Here is a 16,523-nt window from a genome sequence, read left to right as displayed (position 1 = left end):
AACAGCGCCACACACTCCGACACAGCATAGAGGCCGCCAGCGGGCCCGGCCAAACTGAGCGCCGTGGAGATTTACTCGCTGCTCCACGCCAACCGACCAACTGCCCACACACAACCCAGCCCGAAACTATAATCGCCAGGCCAAAGATATTCCAAGGTACGAACATCGATACACACCGCTGCTCCCACCCGCGGAAAGTGAGAATAACAGCATAATCGCCATCACCGCGGGAGACTAAACACAGAATAGCAACAAAGGTTTAATCCAACGCATAGCAAGAGCCAGGAATGGCTCATAGAGTATGTCATGAATATAATTACGACACAGGACTTCTAGAAGCAAACACATTAAATGTACACAGAACAGTACTGATGAGAAGATCAGGACTGATCATTTAGTCGAATTAAATCTCTTTCTTTGAATGTACGGAACAGCTGAAGATCGGAGAACTGATTTTTTTAGTCACTTGGGGTCACTTGAGCTGGATCGACTTTAGACATTCTTCTATATCCAAACTTAGGGATAATTATGGTAGATGGAGCCCAACACCTGAAATCTGCTAATTTTAATAATGGACAGGGCAAACGTGGCGGTGGCAAAAGATTAATTTGTTTTGTGGTATTGTGGGTTACTCATTGGAGCTCGGTTACAATAAATGCGTCGGTTAACTGACTAATAAATCTCGTGCTGCGTATTAATGTCAAAGAAGAATTTAAAATTTTTCTTATTCTCTCCGTAGTTAGATTCAGTAGACGTGTAGTTGCTTTTCGCCAACGGCCTTGCCGCAGTGGTAACACCGGTTCCCGTCAGATCACCAAAGTTAAGCGCAGTCGGGCTGGGCTAGCACTTGGATGGGTGACCATCCGGTCCGCCGAGCGCTGATGGCAAGCGGAGTGCACTCAGCCCTTGCGAGGCAAACGGAGGAGCTACTTGATTGAGAAGTAGCGGCTCCGGTCTCGGAAACTGACATACGGCCGGGAGAGCGGTGTGCTGACCACACGGCCCTCCATATCCTCATCCAGTGACGCCAGTGGGCTGAGGATGACTCGGCGGCCGGTCGGTACCGTTGGGCCTTCAAGGCCTGTTGGCGCGAAGTTTAGTTTTTAAGTAGTTGCTTTTCCCCATTCATTGTTGTTGTTGTGGTCTTCAGTCCTGAGACTGGTTTGATGCAGCTCTCCATGCTACCCTACCCTGTGCAAGTTTCTTCATCTCCCAGTACCTACTGCAACCTACATCCTTCTGAATCTGCTTGGTGTATTCATCTCTTGGTCTCCCTCTACGATTTTTACCCTCCACGCTGCCCTCCAATGCTAAATTTGTGATCGCTTTATGACTCAGAACATGTCCTACCAACTGGATCCTCCTTCTCGTCAAGTTGTGCCACAAACTCCTCTTCTCCCCAATTCTATTCAATACCTCCTCATTAGTTATGTGATCTACCCATCTAATCTTCAGCGTTCATCTGTAATTTCGAAAGCTTCTATTCTCTTCCTGTCCAAACTATTTATCGTCCATGTTTCACTTCCATACATGGCTACACTCCATACATATACTTTCAGAAACGACTTCCTGACACTTAAATCTATACTCGATTTTAACAAATTTCTCTTCTTCAGAAACGCTTTCCTTGCCATTGCCAGTCTACATTTTATATCCTCTCTACTTCGACCATCATCAGTTATTTTGCTCCCCAAATAGCAAAACTCCTTTACTACTTTAAGTGTCTCATTTCCTAATCTAATTCCCTCAGCTTCACCCGACTTAATTCGACTACATTCCATTATCCTCGTTTTGCTTTTGTTGATGTTCATCTTATATCCTCCTTTCAAGACAATGTCCATTCCGTTCAACTGCTCTTCCAAGTCCTTTGCTGTCTCTGACAGAGTTACAATGTCATCGGCGAACCTCAAAGTTTTTATTTCTTCTCCATCGATTTTAATACCTACTCCGAACTTTTCTTTTGTTTCCTTTACTGCTTGCTCAATATACAGATTGAATAACATTGGGGAGAGGCTACAACCCTGCCTCACTCCCTTCCCAACCACTGCTTCTCTTTCATGGCCCTCGACTCCTATAACTGCCATCTGGTTTCTGTACAAATTGTAAATAGCCTTTCGCTCCCTGTATTTTACCTCTGCCACCTTTAGAATTTGGAAGAGAGTATTCCAGTCAACATTGTCAAAAGCTTTCTCTAAGTCTACAAATGCTAGAAACGTAGGTTTGTCTTTCCTTAATCTTTCTTCTAAGATAAGTCGTAAGGTCAGTATTGCCTCACGTGTTCCAATATTTCTACGGAATCCAAACTCATCTTCCCCGATGTCGGCTTCTACCAGTTTTTCCATTCGTCTGTAAAGAATTCGTGTTAGTATTTTGCATCTGTGACTTATTAAACTGATAGTTCGGTAATTTTCACATCTGTCAACACCTTCTTTCTTTGGGATTGGAATTATTATGTTCTTCTTGAAGTCTGAGGGTACTTCGCCTGTCTCATACATCTTGCTCACCAGATGGTACAGTTTTGTCAGGTCTGGCTCTCCAAGGCCGTCAGTAGTTCTAATGGAATGTTGTCTACTCCCAGGGCCTTGTTTCGACCCAGGGCTTTCAGTGCTCTTTCAAACTCTTCACGCAGTATCGTATCTCCCATTTCATCTTCATCTACATTCTCTTCCATTTCTATAATATTGTCCTCAAGTACATCGCCCTTGTATAGTCCCTCTATATACCCCTTCCATCTTTCTGCTTTCCCTTCTTTGGTTAGAACTGGGTTTCCATCTGAGCTCTTGATATTCATACAAGTGGTTCTCTTTTCTCCAGAGGTCTCTTCAATTTTCCTGTAGGCAGTATCTATCTTACCCCTAGTGAGATAAGCCTCTGTATCCTTACATTTGTCCTCTGCTTAGCCATTTTGCACTTCCTGTCGATCTCATTTTTGAGACGTTTGTATACCTTTTTGCCTGCTTCATTTACTGCATTTCTATATTTTCTCCTTTCATCAATTAAATTCAATATTTCTTCTGTTACCCAAGGATTTCTACTAGCCCTCGTCTTTTTACCTACTTGATCCTCTGCTGCCTTCACTACTTCATCCCTCAGAGCTACCCATTCTTCTTCTACTGTATTTCTTTCCCCCATTCCTGTCAATTGTTCTCTTATGCTCTCCCTGAAACTCTGTACAACCTCTGGTTTAGTCAGTTTATCCAGGTCCCATCTCCTTAAATTCCCACCTTTTTGCAGTTTCTTCAATTTTAATCTGCAGTTCATAACCAATAGATTGTGGTCAGAGTCCACATCTGCCCCTGGAAGTGTCTTAAAATTTAAAACCTGGTTCCTAAATCGCTGTCTCACCATTATATACTCTATCTGATACCTTTTAGTATCTCCGGGACTCTTCCATGTATACAACCTTCTTTTATGATTCTTGAACCAAGTGTTAGCTATGATTAAGTTATGCTCTGCGCAAAATTCTACCAGACGGATTCCTCTTTCATTTCTCAGCCCCAATCCATATTCACCCACTATGTTTCCCTCTCCCCCTTTTCCTACACTCGAATTCCAGTCACCCATGACTATTAAATTTTCGTCTCCCTTCACTACCTGAATAATTTCTTTTATCTCATCATACATTTCATCAATTTCTTCATCATCTGCAGAGCTAGTAGGCACATAAACTTGTACTACTGTAGTAGGCGTGGGCTTCGTGTCTATCTTGGCTACAATCATGCGTTCGCTATGCTGTTTGTAGTAGCTTATCCGCACGCGTATTTTTTCATTCATTATTAAACCCACTCCTGCATTACCTGTATTTGATTTTGTATTTATAACCCTGTGTTCACCTGACCAAAAGTCTTATTCCTCCTGCCACCGAACTTCACTGATTCCCACTATATCTAACTTTAACCTATCCATTTCCCTTTTTAAATTTTCTAACCTACCTGCCCGATTAAGGGATCTGACATTCCACGCTCCGATCCGTAGAACGCAAGTTTTCTTTCTCCTCATAACAACGTCCTCTTGAGTAGTCCCCGCCCGGAGATACGAATGGGGGACTATTTCACCTCCGGAATATTTTACCCAAGAGGACGCCATTATCATTTAACCATACAGTAAAGCTGCATGCCCTCGGGAAAAATTACGGCTGTAGTTCCCCCTTGCTTTCAGCCGTTCGCAGTACCAGCACAGCAAGGCCGTTTTGATTATTGTTACAAGGCCAGATCAGTCAATCATCCAGACTGCTGTCCCTCTTCAGGAACCACACGTTTGTCTGGCCTCTCAACAGATACCCCTCCGTTGTGATTGTACCTACGCTGAGGCACGCAAGCCTCCCCACTAACGGCAAGGTCCATGGCTCATGGGGGGGGGGGGGGGGGGTCCCCATTCATAACAAGAATAAAAAAGAGAATATTGATATAGAGATAAAAAAGAAAGGAAAATACATATAACTTTTGAAAATAAATTAAATTTGTTCACAGTTTTCTTTTAATTGTAAGAGGTAGAGTGGTAAACAGAGTGTAGAAAAAATGCTCAATTGGAGATCGGCATGCATTCCTCGTCCAGAATCAAGACAAAAGTTTATCTGACAAAATCAGATCGGATGCTTTTTGAAAACAGATGAATGCAAACAAAGAACTGGCAACAGTCACATCGTGTAGCGCATAGGAACTTACAGAGGAACGTAAGCCATCGTAGCTTAGTGACACCCCTTTTACGTGGCGCTTCCAAAGCCGGGTTTCGTAAACCGATTTCCCAATACCGCTTCTGGATGATCATGTAAACACTCCAAAACCGGTTGTGGAAATCCGCTTCTAGCTGTCGGTTTTCCAATTCCGCAATCGATATTCGCTTCCATGTAAACGCAACCGGTTTTGAAATGTGTTTGGATTGTCAAGTTACGTCTTGTTTTCTGCATATTCCGCTAATATGGAATTATTATGCAGTGTAGCAGAGGCAGAAGTATTAGACTGTCTACCTGTAATATTTAAGTGAAGAGAAATAACGATTGTGGTCACTAAATCAGAAATTGGATCAGCTGTTTTCCTGGCGTTACGTTTTACTGCGCTAACAAATCCGCTTCAGACATGTAAACACGACAGCGAAAAACGGTTTCCGAAATTTGGTTTTCGTCTTTCGGAAGTTGTGTCGCATGTAACGTAGTGACCAGTTGTATCTGACTGTCAGTGACAAAATCCCCACGACCACTAAACTGCTTCGAATACAACTCACAAGAAGTTCCCAGCGGTGAGATTGATATTATCTATGTAGTGATGTACATTATCCCAGGTATCACACGCAGGCGGATCCCTGTTTGCGAGCAATAGACGAAAATAAAAAAAATCGAAATTGTGTGTGACACCCAATAGCGCTAAAACAGTTGCGTCACATAGAGTGTGTGGTATAATGGATAGGATAAGGTTGCGGGTTCGAATCTAGGCAGATGCACTAATTTTTTTAATCTTAATGGAAATTACTTCGATCATTATTTTTATTCAATTAATTGGTTTGAATGCAACGTTTTATTTCTATTCCATTGTCATAATTTTAATTATAATATCAACTTCTTCATTTGCTCTCAATTTTCTCCCCATCGTTCTTTCTCAACTTGAAACCTTTGTTCATGTTTATTTAATTAATTTTATGTATTAATTTCAATTTAATTTCATTTGTTTTATCACCCTGTTTTTTCGTCAACATTATTGCGATCATTATGTTTCTCATTTTCTTGAATTTTGTTTTTCTTATAAACCTGCCTTTCATTTAAATTTTCATTTGCGTAATTTTTCCCATACTGCAGTAGGTATTTAGGTTACGTTTTAAATGTTTGGGGACAATTACCGCGCAAAAAAATTGCGCATCTGGTAATAAAAATCCGTTTTTATTTCGTCTTAGTTTTCTAACTGACTGATCGGAATTTTCAAATAATTGAATATTATAATAGATACATATAATTAAATTCACATTAAAAAAAAATTCCGACGGCCGCGGTGAACGAGCGGTTCTAGGCGCTACAGTCCGGAACCGCGCAATTGCTACTGTCGCAGGTTCGAATCCTGCCTCGGGCATGGATGTGTGTGATGTCCTTCGGTTAGTTAGGTTTAAGTAGTTCTAAGTTCTAGGGGACTGATGACCTCAGATGTTAAGTGCCATAGTGCTCAGAGCCACTTTTTTTCAAAAATATTCCGATTGTAAAACGACTGATATAATGAAAAAATGCAACAAATGAAAAAGCTCATACGGTGATTTAAGTGATGTGACAAAGGAATAGAAATTAAAAATTTTATTTAAACCAATTAATTGAATAAAAATAAAGATTGAAGTACTTTCGATAATGATTTACAAACAAAAATAAAAGTAGTGTACATGATGAGATTCGAACCCACGACCTCCCGCGCGTGTGTCATCCATTATACCACGAAAGTAGATTACGTATTACGATATTTTATCGCTAGTGAGTGTCACACAAAATATCGATTTTTTTTTCGTCAATCACTCGCAAACGATAGCCAACGAAGGTGAATGGCTGCAATATGTAATATCGGGGATCTTAACCTAAATCACAGTATAGGTAGCTTCAAAAAATCGACCGCGCCACTGGAAAGCTCTCCATGTGAGTGCAACAAGCGCCTGCCACAAATACGGAAACGGTTAATCGCTCGCGCACAGATTTGTTTGCGGAGCAGCGGAGGGAATGTGGAACTTTCCCAGCCAACCGACTGGCAATCACCGATAAGACGAACGCACGCTATCTGAACGCTAGTGAATTGATGCGGGCTGACCGCCTGCGATACCCATTTACTAAACAAAATGCAGCACTATGAATGATCGGACACGCGTATCATAATCAGGGGAGCCCCACAACTGAGCTCCATTACGCGACTTAATAGATTATCGACGGAGCGTAAACGCAGAAACTATAGAAGAATCTCTTGCGTTGCTGTAGCTATCCCATGTAAGTGATGCAGGTGTATGAGTAGGAATAGAAGTCGGCAACAAAGGAAAAACAAGTAAACGGAATCATTGGGAAAATGAACACGCAGCAACAGAAGATTGCTTTTATTTAATTACAAGAAAAAATTCATGGAGAAATACATTTTAGTCAGCCAAGAGTAAACTTGACTTAATACAGTTTACCATTTACCATTACTAAAGGAAATTATTACTTCATGCTGTCGGAAGAACATGCAATCCTATTTATTTCTTTATTTCAATATTGTGGTGGTTCAAATGGATCTGAGCACTATGGGACTTAACATCTGTGGTCATCAGTCCCCTAGAACTTAGAACTACTTAAACCTAACTAACCTAAGGACATCACACACATCCATGCCCGAGGCAGGATTCGAACCTGCGACCGTAGCAGTCGCGCAGTTCCGGACTGAGCGCCAAGAACCGCGAGACCACCGCGGCCGGCATTTTTTTTTTTTTTTTTTATTTCAATATTGTGCACGTACACAACAAAGGCACTGATACCTGGCCAGTGAAGGCACTTTTGCTGAGAGAAAGGAAGGGGTATAAGGGGAAATGCGAGGTCCACTCAATAAATAAATAAAAACAAATAAATAAAAAGACTGGATAGACATTGGGGCTATGATCGAATCCTCGTCTGGCTCGTTTTTGCACTTTTCAGACCTTCGTTCCCTAGTTCTCGCTGTTTACAAGAGGGCATCGTTTTGTCACATGAAAATAGCTTATCACATGAGAATAGGATCCATTAATGTGCATGCATGTATCTACTAACAGCGCAGTGCACAACAATAACTGGTTCTGTCGAATTCATGTAGGGCGACTTCCCGGTGGAGAATGCAGACGGTGAATACGTCGATGTGCTTTTCATGCTGGGAACATCCGCTAATCAAGCTGCTGCTGCAGCTCGTGCGTATGCTTCACGGTATTCTCAAAGGCGCCATCCCGATAAGAATGTTTATCGTCGCCTGGAGAAACGCTTTCGGGAAGCCGGTAATCTCCGTCCGCTAGTGATGAACAGAGGTCGGCCAAGGACTAGACGTACTAAACAAACAGAGGACGCTATTCTTGAAACCGTTCACCTCTGAGCTCGGCGGATTACCCGTAATAGCCGGCCGTTGTGGCCGAGCGGTTCTAGGCGCTTCAGTCCGGAACCGCGCTGCTGCTACGGTCGCAGGTTCTAATCCTGCCTCGGGCATGGATGTGTGTGATGTCCTTAGCTTAGTTAGGTTCAAGTAGTTTCTAAGTCTTGGTGACTGATGACCTCAGATGTTAAGTTTCAAAGTGCTTAGAGCCATTTGAACCATTACCCGTGATATTGCAAGGCAGTTATCTCAAAGATTGGTTGTTGAAGCGCTGTACAGTGAAGAAATGCATCCATATCATTTACATTACATGGTAACACAACAACAGCATCCAGAAGACCACATTGGACGAGTACAGTTTTGTGAATGGCTTTTGCACCAAGTGGATAGAAAATGGAAGTGAGCGTTTGGCGTCATTGGCACGGGAGTCCCCTTACGGGGCAGGTCCGGCCGCCTTGGTGCAGGTCTTATTACATTCGACGCCACATTGGGCCACCTGCGCGCCGGATTGGGATGAAATGATGATGAAGACAACACCACACCCAGTCCCCCAGCAGAGAAAATCACCGACCCAGTCGGGAATCCAACCCGGGCTTGTAGGACGGCAATCCGTGACGCTGACCACTCAGCTATCGGGGCGGACACCAAGTGGGTGATAGTGTACATTTTATACAGGGTGTTTCAAAAATGACCGATATATTTGAAACGGCAATAAAAACTAAACGAACAGCGATAGAAATACACCGTTTGTTGCAATATGCTTGGGACAACAGTACATTTTCAGGCGGACAAACTTTCGTAATCACAGTAGTTACAATTTTCAACAACAGATGGCGCTGCAAGTGATGTGAAAGATATAGAAGACAACACAGTCTGTGGGTGCGCCAGCCATTCTGTACGTCGTCTTTCTGCTGTAAGCGTGTGCTGTTCACAACGTGCAAGTGTGCTGTAGACAACATGGTTTATTCCTTAGAACAGAGGATTTTTCTGGTGTTGGAATTCCACCGCCTAGAACACAGTGTTGTTGCAACAAGACGAAGTTTTCAACGGAGGTTTAATGTAACCAAAGGACCGAAAAGCGATACAATAAAGGATCTGTTTGAAAAATTTCAACGGACTGGGAACGTGACGGACGAACGTGCTGGAAAGGTAGGGCGACCGCGTACGGCATCCACAGAGGGCAACGCGCAGCTAGTGCAGCAGGTGATCCGACAGCGGCCTCGGGTTTCCGTTCGCCGTGTTGCAGCTGCGGTCCAAATGACGCCAACGTCCACGTATCGTCTCGTGCGCCAGAGTTTACACCTCTATCCGTACAAAATTCAAACGCGGCAACACCTCAGCCCTGCTACCATTGCTGCACGAGAGACATTCGCTAACGACATAGTGCACAGGATTGATGACGGCGATATGCATGTGGGCAGCATTTGGTTTACTGACGAAGCTTATTTTTACCTGGACGGTTTCGTCAATAAACAGAACTGGCGCATATGGGGAACCGAAAAGCCCCACGTTGCAGTCCCATCGTCCCTGCATCCTCAAAAAGTACTGGTCTGGGCCGCCATTTCTTCCAAAGGAATCATTGGCCCATTTTTCAGATCCGAAACGATTACTGCATCACGCTATCTGGACATTCTTCGTGAATTTGTGGCGGTACAAACTGCCTTAGACGACACTGCGAACACCTCGTGGTTTATGCAAGATGGTGCCCGGCCACATCGCACGGCCGACGTCTTTAATTTCCTGAATGAATATTTCGATGATCGTGTGATTGCTTTGGGCTATCCGAAACATACAGGAGGAGGCGTGGATTGGCCTCCCTATTCGCCAGACATGAACCGCTGTGACTTCTTTCTGTGGGGACACTTGAAAGACCAGGTGTACCGCCAGAATCCAGAAACAATTGAACAGCTGAAGCAGTACATCTCATCTGCATGTGAAGCCATTCCGCCAGACACGTTGTCAAAGGTTTCGGGTAATTTCATTCAGAGACTACGCCATATTATTGCTACGCATGGTGGATATGTGGAAAATATCGTACTATAGAGTTTCCCAGACCGCAGCGCCATCTGTTGTTGAAAATTGTAACTACTGTAATTTCGAAAGTTTGTCTGCCTGAAAATGTACTGTTGTCCCAAGCATATTGCAACAAACGGTGTATTTCTATCGCTGCTCGTTTAGTTTTTATTACCGTTTCAAATATACCGGTCATTTTTGATACACCCTGTAAATAACAGGATATGGATTGACGAATGTAGCTGCACTCGGGAAGGTAGTTTCAACCTCCACAACAGCCATTATGGGGCGTAACACAGCCTACGTATCAACCGTGAACGTGGGGTTTAGCCTCGCCGTGATATAAACCTGTGGGCTGGAATCGTGGGAAGAGTGTTTTTCGGCCCTTACCTATTGCCAGACAAGCTGAATACGTGCCTGTAACGGACATTTCTTTGCAATACTTTGCCTGACCCATTTGAAAACGTTTCATTTTATGTTCGGCGTTAGCTACGGTTTCAGCATTATGATGCACAGTCACACTTTGGAATGGATGTGCGAAACTATTTAAACGAAGCGCTTCCAGGTAAATGGATCGGTCGTGAAGGTCCAATGTTCTGGCTACACGTTCCCCAGACATTAATCCATTAGATTTTTATTTGCAGGGACACTTACAGGAACAAATTTATAGTGTGTGTGTGTGTGTGTGTGTGTGTGTTAAACAGGGGGCCTAGAAACGCCGGAGAGGCTTTGTCCCGCCGTAGCCCTCAGTGGTTCACAACCCCACAACAGGCCGCCACAGTAGTCCACCCACCCACCGCCGCCCGACACCGAACCCAGGTTTATTGTGCGGTTTGGGCCCCAGTGGACACCCCCTCCGCCCTCCCCGGGAACGTCACGCAGCAGACGAGTGTTAACCTCAATGTTTGCGTGGTAGAGGAATTACAGTGTACGCGTACGTGGAGCAGCAATTGCCGACATAGTGTAACTGAGGTGCAATAAGGGGAACCAGGCAGCATTCGCCGAGGCAGATGGAAAACCGCCTAAAAGCCATCCACAGGCTGGCCGGCACACGGGACCTCGAGCCCAATCCGCCGGGCGGATTCGTGCCGAGGACCGGCACGCCTTCCCGCTCTGGAAGAAGCGCGTTGGACCGCGCGGCTAGACGGGCGGGCCAAGTTTTACAGTACTTCACCCAGGGGTGTACACGACCTAAGGCCCGTTTCACACTGGGACACTGGTGACCGTCACCAGCGACGGTCACCGACAGAGATACATTCGTTTGAACTGAAGCATTCACACCGGGACACTACACCAGCTCACCGAGCCACTGAGACCCAGCAGTGACTCACCCTCGCCACATGTGACGGACACCGTCTCTGTGTTCACAGCAGTCACCGCCGGAGGTGCGTTAGTTTGAATTGGAGTGTTCGCACTGGGACACAGATCACAGGCACAGCGCTGCAGATTTGTAAACAGACTGTAGTTGTTTCTGAGACAGTGACGCGAAACATTCATTGTCTATTATACTGTAAACATTGTAGCCATGAGTTAAGATTTGATTAACACGGAAGACTTTATAAGTGAAGCAGAAAATCGCCCTGCTATTTGGCATGTCAAAATCGATGACTATAACAACAAAATGGTCAAAACGAATACTTGGCAAGAAATTGCAACGAAGCTTGTGCCTGATTTCAGTGAGAAGGGCAGGGATGAAAAAAAAATACCAAATTGTTAGGTTGTATGTTGTCTTTCAAATTTAATAGACTACCTTATTTTTCGGACCATAAAAGAGTAGCGAAATTTAGTTGCTACACCTGTAGAGGCTAGGAGGATAGTAACCTTCAAGCACATTTGCATCCCTCACCACTTTTCTTTTGCATTTATCAGTATTAGGTGTATCTTTACGCAGTCTTAATGCGATGAGAAGGGACAAAATGGATGAGCGTGGAAACCATGAACTCACCCCTACAGGGCGAATGAAGAATAAACCTAAAAAACATACTTATATTTCAAAATGTTCATAACAAAATTATGTGTGCGTCTTATCGCCTTAAGGCGTGCCTTATGATCCGAAAAATACAGTTAAATTATTATTCTCCATTCCTGTGATTTCTTCTTTCACTTCTCCTAGAAGATCATCAAATGAAGTTTTCGACACTCGAAAATACTAAAAAACTTCTTCTCATCTTGTCTTAGATTGACATAAAGAGTATAAAACAATATTTTCTCCAGCCGACCTCGTAGCAGTGGATGTAAGTGTAACGAATGTTTTGCCTTCATTCTCCTCCTCCTCCTCCTCGCTCGAGTCCATTTCACTTGTTGGCGATACCTGCGTTGCCGGACACCCGTGATCCAGGAGTGTTCGTTTCAATTAGCGGTGACCGTCACCGGTGACCAGCACCAGTGTCCCAGTGTGAAACGGGCCTAATAGTTCGCGTGAATGCCGCTTGGGCAATGGTGGATGCAGCTATGTTGCGCAGGGTCCAGTAAGGTATGATGCAGCGAGCGGCCGGCGAAGTGTCTGCAAGTGTAACGTAACAGCTTTGACCATCATCTCTATAGTGAACGTTTCTCGTACGTGTACGTGTATGTACCGGCTCTATGAAGATCAGCCTGGACGTCAAAAAGTAAAGAATGGAATTATTGTGCGTAGTAGAAATAATTCAAAAGCCAAGGTCGCTTAAATACTGTTTACTGGATGACCGGTTTCAACACACTTAAGGTGCCATCAACGGATCTGAATGTAGCTTAACATTTATAAACCATTTGGATATAACAATACATGTGACAGGCCAGCTGATATAAAATCATTGTCGCAGAAATGTTCAAATGTTTGTGAATTCCTAAGAGACCAAACTGTTTAGGTCATCGGTCCCTAGACTTACACACTACTTAAACTAACTTAACGCTAACACTCACACCTATGCCCGAGGGAGGACTCGAACCTCCGGCGGGAAAAAAAAAATGGTTCAAATGGCTCTGAGCACTATGGGACTCAACATCTGAAGTCATCAGTCCCCTAGCACTTAGAACTACTTAAACCTAACTAACCTAAGGACATCACAAACATCCATGCCCGAGGCAGGATTCGAACCTGCGACCGTACCGGTCTTGCGGGTCCAGACTGCAGCGCCTTTAACCGCACGGCCACTTCGGCCGGCCCGGCGGGAAAGCCCGCACGAATAGTGACTGGCGTCTCTAACCGCGCGGACATTGTCACAGAAATAAAAAATAAAATACAACTGCTCTCATGGTCATGACAATGATTTTATATCAGCTGGTCTGCCACATGTATCGTTATATCCAAATGGTTTATAAATGTTAAGCTACATTCAGATCCGATGATGGCACCTTTAGTGTGTTGAAACCGGTCATCCGATAACAAGTATTTAAGGGGCTCCGGGACGCCCTATACTTGCAATGTTAAAATAACGCTTATAAATTACATCTTTCCTCACAAAGTATTTGAGGTAGGAAGTTGAACTTTTTACACATTATTTATTGGAATATGGGCTACAACTTAACACAGGGATTTTACAAAATTTTAGTTCAGTTATTAAAGATGATTTTTTTTTCAATTGTAATGAAAATTCACAACATTTTTTTGCAATTTTTTATTTATATATTCAAAAATATACAGTTTTTTGGAAAAAGGCTGTGTTAAATTATGCAGAAGGTACTGTGTAACATTTACTGAAAGTTTGAAACAAATATGTTTGCAAGATCCTTAGAAAACATGTAATTAGTATGAGAAAATAAAAGTTTTGGGAATCGAGCGACAAAGATTGAATTAACTTTTTAGTGCATTCCAGGTCCATAGGATGGATTACCTTCATCCTCTGCAAACTCCTCCTCCAGCTTCCTCTTGTTCCTCCTCCTGTTTACTCTTGCTTGTATTTCTAGACTCTTTACAGCCCTGTCTGCAGCCCGAAGGCGTTCCTTGTCTAAAGCTAGCATCGCTCGTACCATGTTAGAACCTATCTTCATTCCCATATTTCTAAATACCTTGCACCTTACAATGTTGCCATCATTGAAAGTCGCAACAGCATCATACACACCAAAGTGAAGTGTTTCTATTCCAGTAAATACAGTCTTGGGGATTCTCGACCATATAACACTATTTACACTTTCATTGAGGTTTTGAGTTTTTCCGTGAATACACTTTTTCAACAGTTCAGGTGCTGCTAAGTCTCTGAAAATAGGTTAGCCACAACACATACTTTATCTCACATCACTAAAATGTACCTGATGAACACGGACGTTAATAATAACACCATTTGACAGCAGTTTAACAGCGCCACAGTGGGTCACGCCTATGTAGAACACATTTCAAAAAAAATTTAAAAATAGTTGTAGTCTTCGGAATTGAATAAATTATATATCTATTAAAAGGTAATAGTCTGCAGATTCAGAAAACGCAAAAAAGTAAAAATTGAACTTTTCATGATTTTGAGACTTTCCGGAGCCCCTTAAGCGATCTTGGCTTTTGAATTATTTCTACAACAGAGTGATCGCTCCACGGGACACTATGTGTTCACTGCAAAATATTGTGCGTAGCATAACGTGCAATCTAGTGTAATCTACTTATTGTGTTTTTTGTACCTCGTCGGATATAGACGATGGTAGTGTATCCACTATTGTTTTTTATTGGCTTTATTTGTGTCGTGAACGGAAAAAAGTGGCCGTTTACGTCTGAAAGTAGTTAATGTAACGTATTGCTATATAAATAAATATTTTCTGTTAAACCTATTGGCGAGACTAGGTTTTGCTAGATACACTTGTTCTGAAATGGCATGAGGAATCGCATACCGACCGCCAAGTGCGGAATTTTTCGTTCCATCTGCACATCACGATGACAACCGCAGTCAGATATGTGAAACAACGAAATTTTATGTTGCAAGAATAATTTATAAGGCAATAAACTAAAAAGATGTATGACATCAAAATACAGAAATATCAGCATATGGCTAATAAAGTAATACAGACACGAATTAAGTAATCGAAAGCTGAGCTGTTGCATCTCTGACTTTTGCGGTGATTTGATTTCTGTCTTTCTGCTACGTGTAAGAAAAGAAATAGCGCTTTATGAAATTTGACAACGAGTGGTTCAAATGGTTCAAATGGCCCTGAGCACTATGGGACTTAACTTCTGAGGTCATCAGTCCCCTAGAACTTAGAACTACTTAAACATAACTAATCTAAGGAAAGCACACACATCCATGCCCGAGGCAGGATTCGAAACTGCGACCGTAGCGGTCGCGTGGTACCAGACCGTAGCGCCTAGAACCGCTCGCCCACCACGGCCGACGGCAACGAGTGTTTTTACTAGCATCATCTAACGACAGTTTCCACGAAAGGTTTCAAACTAACATTTCAAGACGGAAAATTAAACTTGCGAGAAAAAAAAAAAAAGAAACGGAACACGTTTAATGAGTAGAGACAGGACGTTCATATTCACAGATATGTACATTAGTACTTTCCGCAGAAATGATGAGCATATTAGTCACCTCGTTTCAGTATGTGACCTGTTTGTTGTCTGGTACGCATCGGGTAGCCATGGGCCCTGGTAACTTGTTCCGTGCGTGACAGCATTACGTGCATAAGGCACGAATGGTGTCCTGTGGAATTGCCATGCATGCTGCATTTACAGGGTGTTTCAAAAATGACCGGTATATTTGAAACGGCAATAAAAACTAAACGAGCAGCGATAGAAATACACCGTTTGTTGCAATATGCTTGGGAGACAACAGTACATTTTCAGGAAGACAAACTTTCGAAATTACAGTAGTTACAATTTTCAACAACAGATGGCGCTGCGGTCTGGGAAACTCTATAGTACGATATTTTCCACATATCCACCATGCGTAGCAATAATATGGCGTAGTCTCTGAATTAAATTACCCGAAACCTTTGACAACGTGTCTGGAGGAATGGCTTCACATGCAGATGAGATGTAAAGCAATCACACGATCATCGAAATATTCATTCAACCACGAGGTGTTCGCAGTGTCGTCTAAGGCAGTTTGTACCTCCACAAATTCACGAAGAATGTCCAGATAGCGTGATGCAGTTATCGTTTCGGATCTGAAAAATGGGCCAATGATTCCTTTGGAAGAAAAGGCGGCCCAGACCAGTACTTTTTGAGGATGCAGGGACGATGGGACTGCAACATGGGGATTTTCGGTTCCCCATATGCGCCATTTCTGTTTATTGACGATGCCGTCCAGGTAAAAATAAGCTTCGTCAGTAAACCAAATGATGCCCACATGCATATCACCGTCATCAATCCTGTGCACTATATCGTTAGCGAATGTCTCTCGTGCAGCAATGGTAGCGGCGCTGAGGGGTTGCCGCGTTTGAATTTTGTACGGATAGAGGTGTAAACTCTGGCGCACGAGACGATACGTGAACGTTGACGTCATTTGGACCGCAGCTGCAACACGGCGAACGGAAACCCGAGGCCGCTGTCGGATCACCTGCTGCACT

At 43.3% G+C, this 16,523-nt stretch overlaps 1 pseudogene; it reads left to right on the top strand.

The window, feature by feature from the left end:
- The first annotated feature begins 769 nt into the window (after window positions 1–769).
- Window positions 770–887, top strand: LOC126107111 (5S ribosomal RNA; annotated as a pseudogene).
- The last annotated feature ends 15,636 nt before the right edge of the window (window positions 888–16,523 follow it).

This window comes from Schistocerca cancellata, chromosome 10, assembly GCF_023864275.1.
Source record: "Schistocerca cancellata isolate TAMUIC-IGC-003103 chromosome 10, iqSchCanc2.1, whole genome shotgun sequence".
Lineage (NCBI taxonomy): Eukaryota > Metazoa > Arthropoda > Insecta > Orthoptera > Acrididae > Schistocerca > Schistocerca cancellata.
Note: the sequence above shows the minus strand (reverse complement) of the source record. Positions and strands in the feature narration are given on the sequence as shown.